This window comes from Rattus norvegicus, chromosome 11, assembly GCF_036323735.1.
Source record: "Rattus norvegicus strain BN/NHsdMcwi chromosome 11, GRCr8, whole genome shotgun sequence".
NCBI classification, from domain to species: domain Eukaryota; kingdom Metazoa; phylum Chordata; class Mammalia; order Rodentia; family Muridae; genus Rattus; species Rattus norvegicus.
Window position 1 is genome coordinate 51,912,198 of NC_086029.1, and position 11,522 is coordinate 51,923,719.

Genomic DNA, 11,522 nt, shown 5'->3' on the forward strand with positions numbered 1-11,522 from the left:
GTGAAGTTGGCTTTGGAGGAGAGGGGGGCTGTGATCAGGATATAAAGTGAATAAATATATTGATTGGGGGAGAAAATTAATAATAAAAACAAGATGTCTGCATATAGAATAATATGAATAGATCCATACTTATTACTCTGCACAAAACTCAAGTCTCAGTTGAACAAAGACCTCAACATAAAACGGTATGCACTGAACCTGATAGACGAGAAAGTGGAAATTGCCATGGGTGCACTGGTAGAGGGTAAACTTTTTTGTATAGAACACTGATAGTTCAGACACTAGCACTTAGGTCAACAGTTAATTAAAGGGATCTCATGGAACTGAAAAGCCTCAATAAGGCAAAGAACACCATCAATCTGAGAAAACATTGACCGCAGAAGGTAAAGTGTTGAAATATTAAAAAAAAGTCATTGAAATTTTATAGATGCATGCAATGTATCTTAATTATATTTGCTCCACATTTATTCCCCTTGGCATCTCCCTTCAAGTTTCCTCCTTGGTGTTCCTCTCTGTTTTGGTTTTGTTGTCGTTTTGTTTTTAAACAACTGAGTCCAGTTAGTGCTGCCCATATGTTCATGGGCATGGGGTTAACATGTAGCTATGATACAAATGAAATGATTCCTCACCAGCATCCATCAACTGCAAACAGCTCCTCGGCTAAGGGTTCAGATGAAAGAACCCTTTCTTCTCCATTCTAGAATCCTACAATGGCTTGATTTTGTGTGACTAATCATAGCTTCTGTGTGTTTATATGTGCAGAACCAATTATGTCTAATGGATAGTATGTCACAACACTCCTCGTCAATGACCCTTAGATTATTTATGCCCTTCTTCTACATTACTCCCTAAGCCTGGGTGAGACACTTGCTATAGATGTCTCATTTATAGATCAGCAATTATGATCTTATATTCATAGCACTTACGTACATTTACCATCACTGCATTAACCACTAACACTGTAAGTAACACCTTTTCTGTTTGAGGTTTATAGCAGCACAAAACCAGGGTGAAAAAATAACCATTTACGTTTAAGAAAAATCAAGAGATTTTCTTCTTGTGTCTATAACATCGCTAGGGATGAATTCTGACTGTGAAAAACTAACAATGAGTTTCTGTTTGTGGCGAAGAACTCAAATCCGATGAGAAAGCAGTTAGTTTTTCCTATAAACAGTCTTAGCACTATTGCACCAGTGTGTATACCTTAGATGGCAGATTTGTAGCATATGGCACAAGATACAGTGGATAGTCCATTTCTGTTTTGTCTTTTTCAGTATTGCACATAGCACCACACAGAACTATGAAAGCCAGAAATCAAAGAGGAAGCATCCTGATTCTGGAAGTTGATTTCTCTATGTGCTGTACACAAAATGTTTAGGATCTTCAGGAATAGTTATCATGGCCAACAAAGAGCAGTGAAAGAAGCCTGTGTTGTTCTTGGTGATTCTAGAAAGTCCTGATCATAAAAGAAGTATCCTGTGCTTTTACTGATATTTTATTAAATACTAAATTCAAATAAGAGCGTATATATTAATATTTTAGTGTAAGATAGCACTTTCACAACTAAACTAATATATTGCAAGAGAGACAATGAATATTAAAATGAAAGTTTTAACATGAAATGTTATTTTAAAATAAAATAAAAGCACATTTTGTAAGCATCAGGGATATAATTTTTCTCTGGGCAAGAGAACAATCCAGTTACAATGAAATTGCAAGAGCAGTTTTATTGACAACATATGGTGCTCTATGCATAAAATGACAAGATTAGGAGGGTTTAATAAATTTCTTGATTCAATTGTCTCACCAAACCAATACTAAAATTAATTCAAATCAACAGTTTGTTTTACTTATTCTACATTGAAAACACTGAAGCATGCCAAACATATTTTCTATACACCATTGTTTCTATTTTTCATATATAAATTGTATTTATGTTAAATATATGTTTTTATATTTTGGAGATGTATTTAGTGAAAATGTTATTATAAAAACATGAATTCTTCTACTTTTGAAATTTGGGAAGACATAAATATTAATTGTGAAACTTTTAAGTTGTTAAATTCAAAACTAATATTTGTTTAATTTTAATTATGTACATATTATCTAGATGTTTTTGGATATTATATGTGAGTGTCAGTTTCTGCCAGTCATAGGTATCTGATTTCTATGGAGTCAAGGGGTACAGGTGATTATGAAACATAAGATGTGAGCTCCTCTGAAGGAGCATGGTATACATTTAGTCACTGAGCCCTCTGTCCAAACCCCTACCACCAAATTAATTTTAATCCAAGATATTTATAAAAATACAGACAATTTTAAATTGTAGATATAATCATTCATTTAAATGATCTCAAAAATAGAAAAATAAATATGAAACAAATTGTATACAAAAATGTCTGTTTTAATCAATGTTCAAGTCATAAACATAATTTGAACAACAGTGGTGGAGTTTGAAATCTGAGTTTCTCCATATTTATGAAATATTTTGTATAGTAATGTTACATATGACATTAAAAATTCTAGTCTTAGCTGGGTATATTAGCTCTCACTTTTTAATCAGTATACTCTTATACCAAGGGCATGTGGATATCAGTATTCAAGGCCAGCCTGGTTTGCAAGAAAAACACTGTCAAAAGAAATTCCTAATGACTTCATCTATAAATTCATCAAAAATCATTTCTTTAATTACATTATATAATTTATACAACCATTTTTCAAAATATAGGAGTGCTACATTGCTTACCTTATTTATAAATTTAACATCCTACCAACAAATGCTGAAAAGCACTTTAAATGAAGAAATTGTACATTAGCAAGCAGTAGCAAAATATATGAAAGCCATCAAAATGTTATTAGCAAATCCAATAAAACTCCTATTGATAAAAAAATCAATTATTAGGTATTTGATACTTAGCAATAATTTCCACATTGACCATATACATAATAGATCATTTTAATGTATCATTAAAATTAATGTATTTTTGAAAGTAAGCATGATAAAAATGATGAAGTAAACAGATAGAAGCTGAATTTACCTACTTTGCCCATGTTAACAAAAATACTCCTGCCTAGTATGCTATTGAACGACAAATTGCTGAACTCCCACCATTGTAAGTTAACAACTTCCAGCAATGTCAAAACATAGGGTTTCTTTGCACACAGTCTCATAGCTTTCAATCTTCCCAGAAAGATTGAATGCTGTCAAAAAAATTTAAAAGGTAGTGTTTGATTATCATGTCATATAACAAAGACAGTCATACATGAAGTCAAAGCTCCATTCACTCTTTTCTTAGCTCTATATCTACAGCTGATAGTTGAAAATATGAATATGCACATTGTCACCTCTAATAAAGTAGAACTTGGACCAAGCTGTGGCACTTTCACTCTCTCTTTGTATTATTATCTCATATCTAGAATTTTCTTCCTGAAAATTCGAACCTCCTGTGGAAAAAAATTGGTAAAATATGGTATAAAATTTCTACAAATGTAGTTTGAAATGGTATGCCATTATCATCTAAACCTATTTAGCATATTTAGAATATTTTACTAACCATATCTTTTAAATGTACCCTATAAAAGGAAAATATATGTGTACATGCTGTGAATAGGAATGCATATTGACTGCAGATGGAAATGGGTGAGGAGACCCACAGCCTGACATTATAAATACAGAAAGCCAACAGGATAACATGGCCCACTTAAACAACTAAGTATGGCAAGGGGCCTGTATAGGTCTGCACCAGGTACTCTGTGTATCTATTGTGACTGTTAGAGTGATGTTTTTGTCGTCTCCTCACAATGTAGGCAGGTATATCTCTGACACTCTTGCCTGTATTTGAGACTCCTTTTCTCCTATTGGGCTGCCTTTTCCAGCCTGTATATGAAGCGTTTTGCTTTGTCTTTTATATCTTGTTTTCTCTCTTCTTGTCTCTTGAAGACTTGCTCTTCTCTAAAGAGGGAACAGAATAGGAGTGGATATGCAAGACAAGAAGGTGGGTGGAGCTAGAAGTGGAGGGAGGGGAAACTGTAATTGGGATGTACTGTGTATGAGAGACTTTAAAAATAAATGAAATCGATGCATATTGACATATTCTGTGTAGAAGTAACAATTGTAGACATATAATAAATTTAACTGCAATAAATAATAAAAATGCATCAGATTAAAATACAAAAATACCGTATTTTATTTTCTGCAGCATAGAAAACTACTCTTGTCTCATACTAAAGAATTGTTCAGAAGAGTGTGCTAAAGTTGGTGTACAAAATTCCTCCCTTTTTCTTGTTCCCTACATAAAAAGCATCTCATAAATGCTTAGCTATAATATCTGCTTTCAAATAATCTCAGAAATCCATTAGAGATCTCTAAGAATGGTGGTAGACAGAGCCAAAGAAACTGGATAATAAGGAGGACCCACGTAAAAATGTTTAAATTTCATACAGAAGGGGAAACAAAGAGTCATCAGAGGTGGATATAGAGAGGGAACTGATGGGAGAATGGGTGAAGAGGCTTATGGGAAGGGCAATCATGTATTGGGGGAAGGGAGAAGAAAGATGGCTGAGAGAATGGAAGTCACCAGGGGACATCTCAAGAACTAGCTGGAGACTAACTGGGACTAGTTGTGGAGGCTACTAGGAAGCTATGTGATGACTTTACATAAGGTTCCTACCAGCAGGAGATATAGAAACTGCAATGGCTACCTCCTATAGCCAGATAGGATTTCCAGTGGAAGAAGGAGTCACCAATCCACCCACAAAATCTTCAACGCAAAATTTGTCCTGCCTACCAGATATATAGTGTTAAAGATGAAGTAGAGATTGAGGAACAGCCAAACAATGACTGGCCCAACTTGAGACCCATCTCAAGGGAAAGAGACAACTCCTGAGACTGGTAATGATAGTCTGCTATGCATGCAGAGAGCAAAATTGTATAACTCTCTTCATAGTGACTTCATCCAGAAGCGGATGGAAACAGATGCAGAGACTCACAGCCAAACATTAAGCATAGCTCTGGGATTCTTGTGAAAGGATTGAGGTAGGATTGAGCAAGCCTAAGGGGATCAAAGACAACACAAGAAGACCTACAATGTCAACTAACCTGGGCCCATCAGGACTCACAGAGCCCGAACCACTAACCAAAGACCACAGAGGGACTGACCTTAGGTCAACAATACATTTGTATCAGATTGCTGCTTGGTCATCATGTGTACCAACAATTACAGCAGGGACTATCTCTGACTCTGCTGCTTGCCTTTGAATCCCCTTCTCGAACTACCTTGACTGCCTCATTATACCTTAGTGGGAGAAAAGGTGCTTAGTCTTGTTGGAACTATAAGTCCCAGGGTGCGGTGGTACACAAATGAAGGAGGTATCCCATTCTCATAAGAGAAGGTGAGGAGATAAAGGTAGGAAAGTTCGTTATGAGAGTAGGGGGAGAGGATGGAGGGAGCTGTGATTAGGAAGCAATGTGAATATAAAATCAATTATTAAAAACAAACAGAAAAAGAGTTGTGGCAGAAAATATTTAAAGGTAAATCAGCTACATTATATTTATAATATAAATATATATGCATAGATCTAAACTCCACTCACAGAGTGGACATTATTGAAAGGTAGATAGTAAGGGAAATTGCATGGGAGATGCAATTTATCTGAGTTGGCAATCTGGGGAATACAAGGGAAAGCAAAGCCACTGAAAATTTACTTCTACACCATGTTTGATGGTTCCATTATTTGTGATTCTGAAGAGGAATTTTGATTCAGCAACATGTGCAGAGAAAGGGAGTTAGGTTCCATTCAGAGGTCACTTCAGTTTAATCCAGTTCAGTTTATTGGAAGTGAGCTCAGTTGAGATAGAAGCATGTCGGTTCAGAGAAGTTCAGTTCATGACATTCTGAGGTAAATTTTCCAAGCCACAATTTAGTCAGAAACCCAGAGAAGCCAGTTTGAATCAGTAAGCTTGGAGAGGAGTTTGACCCAGAAGCTGAGTTTAACCAGCTCATGAGAGTTTAGAAAGATCTAAAAGGTTTTGGAAATGTATCTCATCTCATCTCAATTGAAAAAATAAAAACAATATATTTGGCACCCAGTGTGGTTGGAAGAAAACCTAACTCAATGTTAATGGAGAAGGAGAAAACACAACAATATTGCCGAAAGCAGTAGACATCTGACAGAAATCTCACATAGGAAAGGAAGCATCTCACAGAAAGCTGAGGAGAAATTTGCCTGGAATCATCTTCCCAGGAAACAACAGTTCTTTGAGATCAACTGAATGCCCAAAGTGATTTAGAAAACTCCAAAGCTGCAGGAGATTCAGAGACAATGAGTCACAATAGGCTACCCCAGAAAATAATTTTAATTAAATAGACAAAAGTTTCCCTGCATTAAAAAATAGGAAACTCCATGTCAGAACACTTAAGTGCAAGGGTAGGACTTGAGGAGATAAAAATATTACTTTTAAAAGGTCATCCAGCCTCCCAGTCTCCATCTGGACCCAGAGCTAAGACTCTCCCACAGCCCTCCATAGCCAAATCCTGCATGGAGACAACTGGTCTCCTAGGAGTGCTCTCACTCCTAAGCCCACAGGTGACAGCACACTTTTGCTCCAATAACTTTGCAAAGAGGGACCCACCAGAAGCACACAGGGCACAGGAACCTCAGAGTAGCCTGGGACAGGATCCCTCCTGACTTCATCTGTGCCTGAGCTAAGGCTGTCCCACAGTTCCCTTTAACCAAACCCCGCATGGAGAGAGCTGGTATCAGAGGAGTGCTATCACTCCTAAGATCTCAGTCACAGACCCACAGAAGGACAAGCTCCAATCAGAGACAGCAAAGCAACTAACTCCAAAGATAACCAGATAGTGAGAGGCAAGTACAAGAACATAAGCAAGAGAAACAAAAGCTCCTTGGTATCATCAGAACCCAGTTCTCCCACCCCAGCAAGAACTGGATAACCCACCACAGCTGAAAATCAAGACTTGACTTTAAAATCACATCTAATGATGATGATAGATGATTTAAGAAGGATACAATAACTCCCTTAAAAAATATAGACATACAGGAGAACACAAGTAAACAATTGGAAGCCCTTAACGAGGAAACACAAAAATCACTTGAAGAACTACAAGAAAACAATACCAAACAGATAAAGGAATTGAAGTAATCCATCAAGGATCTGAAAATGGAAATAGAAACAATAAAGAAATAAAGCAAGATAACCCTGGAGATAGAAAATTTAGGAAAGAGATCAGGCATCATAGATGTAAGCATCACCAACAGAGTACAAGAGATATAAAGGAGTATATCAGGGGCACAGATACCATAGAAAACAATGACACGTTAGAGACTACAACGGAATGAGGTTACACATAGGCACCGCTGGGTGGCTATTAGCCCAAATGCTTGAATTACCCTAGATCCCTAGAACAAACGAAACTCAAGACGGATGATCAAAATGTGAATGCTTCACTCCTTCTTTAAATGAGGAAAAAGAATACCCTTGGCAGGGAAGGGAGAGGCAAAGATTAAAACAGAGACTGAAGGAACACCCATTCAGAGCCTGCCCCACATGTGGTCCATACATATACAGCCACCCAATTAGACAAGATGGATGAAGCAAAGAAGTGCAGACCGACAGGAGCCGGATGTAGATCGCTCCTGAGAGACACAGCCAGAATACAGCAAATACAGAGGCAAATGCCAGCAGCAAACCACTGAACTGAGAATAGGTCCCCCGTTGAAGGAATCAGAGAAAGAACTGGAAGAGCTTGAAGGGGCTCGAGACCCCAAAAGTACAACAATGTCAAGGAACCAGAGCTTCCAGGGACTAAGCCACTAACTAAAGACTATACATGGACTGACCCTGGACTCTGACCCCATAGGTAGCAATGAATATCCTAGTAAGAGCACCAGTGGAAGGGGAAGCCCTGGGTCCTGCTAAGACTGAACCCCCAGTGAACTAGACTATGGGGGGGAGGGCGGCAATGAGCGGAGGGTTGGGAGGGGAACACCCATAAGGAAGGGGAGGGGGGAGGGGGACGTTTGCCCGGAAACCGGGAAAGGGAATAACACTTGAAATGTATATAAGAAATACTCAAGTTAATAAAAAAAAAAGAATAAAACACATACCTGTAAGTGCCTCCAAAAAGACACACCAGAGAGTATACACTAGTACCTTGACAGCACACCTGAAAGCTCTAGAACAAAAAGAAGCAAATACACCCAGGAGGAGTAGAAGGCAGAAAATAATCAAACTCAGAGCTGAAATCAACCAAGTAGAAAGAAAAAGAACTATACAAAGAATCAACAAAACCAAGAGCTGGTTCTTTGAGAAAATTGACAAGATAGATAAACTTTTAGCCAGACTAACCAGCAGGCATAGACAGAGTATCCAAATTACCAAAATCAAAAATGAAAAGAGAGGCACAACAACAAAACCTGAGGATATTCACAAAATGACCAGATCCCACTACAAAAGCCCATATTCAACAAAACTGGAAAATCTGGATGAAATGGAAAATTTTCTAGAAAGATACCAGGTACCAAAGTTAAATCAGGATCAGATAAGTCATCTAAAGAATCTCATTAAAAGTCTCCCAAACAGGGGCTGGAGGGATGGCTCCGACTGCTCTTTCAGAGGTCCTGAGTTCAATTCCCAGCAACCACATGGTGGCTCACAACCATCTGTAAAGAGATCCGATGCCCTCTTCTGGTGTGTCTGAAGACAGCTACAGTGTACTTATATATAATAAATGAATAAACCTTTTTTTAAAAAAAAGTCTCCCAAACAAAAAAAGCCCAGGACCAGATGAATTTAGTGCAGAATTCTATCATATCTCCATAGAAGACCTAATACCAATACTATCCAAACTATTCTACAAAATAGCAACAGAAGGAACACTACTCAATTCATTCTATGAAGTCACAATTATACTTATACCTAAACCACACAAAGACCCAACAAAGAAACAAAACTTCAGACCAATTACCCTCATGACTATGTCAAAATACTCAATAAAATTCTCAAAAACTCAACCCAATAACACATCAAAACAACCATTCACCATGATCAAGTAGCCTTCATCCCAGGGATGCAGGGATGGTTCACTATACGGAAATCCATCAACGTAATCCACTATGTAAACAAAGTCAAAGAAAAAAAAAAAGAAAACAATGACACAATAGTCAAAGAAAAGGCAAAATGCAAAAGGCTCCTAACCTGAAACAACCAGGAAATCAAGGACACATCAGAAGACCAAAGGAAGGATAACAGATATAAAAGAAAGCAAAGATTCCCAAAACAAAGTAATACCTATGAGCATACAAGAGGCCTACAGCGCTCCAAATGGATTGGAACAAAAAACAAACAAACAAACAAACAAACAAAATAAACTCCTGTCACATAATAGTTAAAACACCAAACACACAAAACAAAGAAAGAATATTAAAAGTAATAAAAGAAAATGGTCAAGTAACATATAAAGGCAGACCTATCAGAATTACACCAGATTTCTCAGCAGAGACTATGACAGCTGTCATACAGACCTTAAGAGAACACAAATACCAGCCCAGGCTACTATATCCAGCAAAACTCTCAATTACTATGGATGTTGAAAACAAGATATTCCATGACAAAACCAAATCTACACAATGTCTTTCCAAAAATTTAAGCCCTACAAAGGATAATAGATGGAATACTCCAACACAAGGAGGGAAAATACACCCTACAAAAAGCAAGAAAGTAATCTTCTCTCAACAAACCCACTGAACAACAAAAGTAACAATAAGAAACAAAGACTACTCTTTAATTTCTTTCAACATCAGTGGACTCAATTCCCCAATAAAATGTCATAGAATTTTAGAACAAAACAGGACCCAGTACTTTGCTTCATACAAGAAACACACATCAATGACAATGAAAGATACTACCTGAGAGTAAAAGGTTGGAAAAATTTTCAAAACAAATGGTCCCAAGACAAAAGCTGGAATAGCCATTCTAATACTGAATAAAATCGACTTTCAACTAAGTCATCAAAAAAAAAAAAAAAGGAAGGACACTTCATATTCATCAACTGAACAATTTAGCAAGATGAATTTTCAATTCTAAATGTGTATGCTCCAAATGCAAGGGCGCACAAATTGATAAATAAAACTTTATTTAGCTCCAAGTATATATTGCACCAGACTCTATAATAGTGGGAGACTTCAGCATCCCACTCTCATTGATGAACAGATTATGGAAACAAAAACTAAACAGAGTCAAGAGAAATTAACAAAGTTATGAACCAAATGCATTTAACAGATATCTATAGAACATTTTATCCTAAAAAAGATATACCTTCTTTACATCGCCTCATGTTCCCTTCTCCAAAATTAACCATATAACCAGCCACAAAACAAGTCTCAACAGATACAAGAAAATTGAAATAATCCCATTCATCTTATCAAATCACCACAGACTAAAGCTGATCTTCAATAAAAACAAAAACAACAGAAAGCCCACATATACTTGGAAGCTGAAAAATGCTCTCTACTCAATGAAAACTCAGACAAGAAAGAAATAAAGAAAGAAATTAAAGACTTTTTAGAATTTAATGAAAATGAAGGTGCAGCATACCCAAACTTATGGGACACAATGAAAGCGTTGCTAAGAGGAAAACTCATAGCTTTGAATGCATCCAAAATAAAACTGGAGACAGCATACATTAACAGCTTGACAGCACACCTGAAAGCTCTAGAACAAAAAGAAATAAATAAACCCAAGATGAATAGAAGGCAGGAAATAATCAAACTCAGAGCTGAAACCAACCAAGTAGAAGCAAACAATCAAACAAAAAATTATACAAAGAATCAACAAAACCTGGAGCTGCTCTTTGAGAAAACCAACCAGATAGGTAAACCCTTAGCCAGACTAACCAGAGGGTACAGAGAATGTATCCAAATTAAGAAAATCAGAAAAAAAAATTGAGATATAACAAGTGAAAATGATGAAATTGAAAAAAATCATCAGATTCTATTACAAAAGCCTATATTCAACAAAACTGAAAAATCTGGAAGAAATGGGCAATTTTTTTAGAAAGATACCAGGTACCAAGTTTAATCAGGATCAGATAAACCATCTAAACAGTCACATAAACCCTAAAGAAATAGAAACAGTCTTTAAAAGTCTCTCAACCAAAAGAAGTCTAGGACCAGATGGATTTATGGAAGAATTCTATCAGACCTTCAGTGTAGAACTCATACCAATACTCTTCAAAGAATTCCGCAAAATAGAAAGAGGAGAACTACCCAATTCGTTCTTTGAAGCCACAATTACCACACAAAAACCCTACAAAGAACTTCAAACCAATGTCCCTTATGAATATCAATAAAAAAATTAATAAAATTCTTGCAAACCAAATCCAAGAACACAACAAAATGATCATTCACCAGGATCAATATGCTTTATCTGAAGGATGCAGGGATTGTTCAATATGCCCAAATCCATCGATGTAATCCTCTATATCAACAAACTCAAAAATCAA